Source organism: Glossina fuscipes, unplaced genomic scaffold (genome assembly GCF_014805625.2).
Source record: "Glossina fuscipes isolate IAEA_lab_2018 unplaced genomic scaffold, Yale_Gfus_2 155, whole genome shotgun sequence".
Taxonomy (NCBI): Eukaryota; Metazoa; Arthropoda; class Insecta; order Diptera; family Glossinidae; genus Glossina; species Glossina fuscipes.
The window spans coordinates 293,632-296,164 of NW_023998498.1; the positions used below are offsets into that span (position 1 = coordinate 293,632).

The 2,533-nt window shown below is 32.0% G+C and overlaps 1 protein-coding gene across 1 annotated transcript in view; it reads right to left on the reverse strand.

Annotated features, from left to right (window-relative positions):
* The window catches only part of LOC119641587, a 25,736-nt gene extending 23,867 nt beyond the window's left edge, over window positions 1–1,869 (reverse strand). The window contains exon 1 of the mRNA XM_038040349.1: window positions 1,665–1,869. The gene's annotated coding sequence lies outside the window, so the exon portion shown is untranslated. The remainder of the gene's footprint in view (window positions 1–1,664) is intronic.
* Window positions 1,870–2,533: the final 664 nt, after the last annotated feature.

A 2,533-nucleotide genomic window follows, 5' to 3' on the forward strand; every position in this document is an offset into this window, starting at 1 on the left:
TATTTATGATTATTATTTAATTTTATTTGTATTACATTCACATTTCTTTATTAATTTATGGATTTTCAAAAATTTTATTTTGACTCTTACGCAAACATTTTTAGATTTTTACAAAACCGTCCGAAGTCACCAGAGCAAACGAATTTTCAAAACTACAATCATCTCTCAACTATACACTGTCAAAAAGCTATGTGCTTATGTACATATATAAGACTTGTTTGGATTTAGAGAATGGAGACATAGCTCATATGTATACAATTGTAAACAAAATGAAAAAAAAAGAAAGACAACATTCTGCTGTTGTTTGTCCTCGTATCGTATTTTCTTTACGTCCAAACAGTTAAAATATCTATAGTACGCACATACAAATCGTACACGAACAGTTGTGAAAAGACATATGAATTTTCTTTTTTAACCAAACAGGTAACCAACGTAAAACAAATAGATTTAATTTAACGGAGGCTTAAAAAACATGAAGTGGTTATAATTAGCCGCAAAATATACACTTGATTTTCCAACTAATGAAGGAGAGCATTAATCCCTTTACAATGTAACAAATAAAAACATTATAGTCGGTCTTGGCCCAACATTAAATGTCTTTCATCACTTCGCTCAATACAGTTATTGAACTAATCACTTCTCAAAATAAGGTGTTTCGTGCGAAGTGGTCGAAAAAAGGGTCCGATCGGAACCATTTTCAATAGCGTGAGCGAAAGAACTTCAGCGCAGCAAATTTCAGCGAAACGACCTAACAACTTTTACCTTTATGTTGAACCCAAGAACACAAGACGGACAGACAAATAGACAGGCGGTCAGACAAGCTTACACCGATTAAAAGAAGGGCTTCTGAATGAATCGATGTAACAAAAGGTGAGCCTATCTCAAGTGCATCTTGGTGATGTACATATTCACAGATACACATTACTGTTATTCATTTACCGACTTTTCCAGGAAAATCATTACATGGGAAGGAGCGATTGAGTAGTTTTTAGAAATGCAACATGAAATAATCAAAAATTTTAAAATCCGAATTTTAATTTCAAAAATTCAAAGAGATTCGATTAAGGTTACAGTTTGAGAAAATACATGTACGAATACCTAGAAAGTGTTTAACGTCCACGCGAAAGTCATTTCGCTATAGATTAACAACCAAAAAGACTAAAGCGATCCGCGTCCCATAATTAAACATGACCCCATGGATATTCATACATCGGCTTGCCGAACTGAGACGTTCATTCGATTCAAATCATTTTCAGTAGCGTTCGTCCTTGGGTCAAAAGATATCAGTACAATAAATATCCGGCATGTAGGTTGAGCTCAAAAATGCAAGACGCACAGACGGGCAACAAGATCAATTAGAATGGGATTTTGAATTAAACGGTATAATAAAGGGAGGGTCTATCCCAAATTCTTCTCCTAATGCTGACTCATATACTTAAAATACTCTCGTATTACAAATTGTGTAGGTTAAAAAATTTTCAAAATTAGCGATACTTCTCAATATGGATCCACGTAACGAACCATTTCTTAAAAACCTCACCTTACAGGAGTTACCTGTAATTTGATTAAAAAAACTGTACCTATATTTAATGAAAGGCGACATTTATTATTAAAAATTCTTGAGAGAAAACTAATCAAACTGTTTATTTATTTTTCATGCCCACCTTTCTTCTTATCGAAACGCATACAAACGTTCTAACAATTCGATTATAATGCTTAATGCAATGATTCAATAATAGAAAGATTAGAAAAATACATGCTTTCCTTTTTAGTGTACACTTTCATTTTTACAGTTAAGAGGAAATTATTGCTATTGGATAGATAAGTAAGCATCCAAAATGCTAACAATGCACCACCCCGTTCATGTCATTATTAATTATTAAACGTTGAAATTTTTTTTAAGTTTTCCGATTTCTTTTACATGAAATGATATTAAAACTTTTTAGAATCCGCGGTCATTTCCATTACAAAACTGAATTTTATACCATTTTCTATCTTATAATTATTTATTAATATATAAGTATTAAATTATTATTTTTTTTTTATGAACACATTTGGCTTTCACTGCTATTTTTACATTAGAAAAATCGATGGCAGTGTTGTTAGCGGTTTCTTTTCTTTTTTGTCTCTGTTTATAAACAGGATATACATGTGTGCGCAATTTTAAAAAACAAAAACGAGCATTCACAATAATATAAATGTCTATTAAATAGTTATTTAAAATAAATTGCACCGGAATTTTTAAATTTTATGTATAAATTTATTATTGTACCGTATAACACTTATGGTACCTAGGCATATTAAGCTTGTACGTCAGGTGCGCGTAAAGTTTTGTTATACCGTTTGATTTAGAAGCTGATTCTGAGCTTGCTTGTCCGCCTACGATTACGATTGTAGATCAGAAGGTAACGCCTAGAAATAATAAATTATAGATATCCACTCCCCAAGTTCGCAATACATATCACTTTATTTTTATACCATACACCACTTGTGGTACATAGGTATGTCGGGATGTACCCAACACCATAAAGGA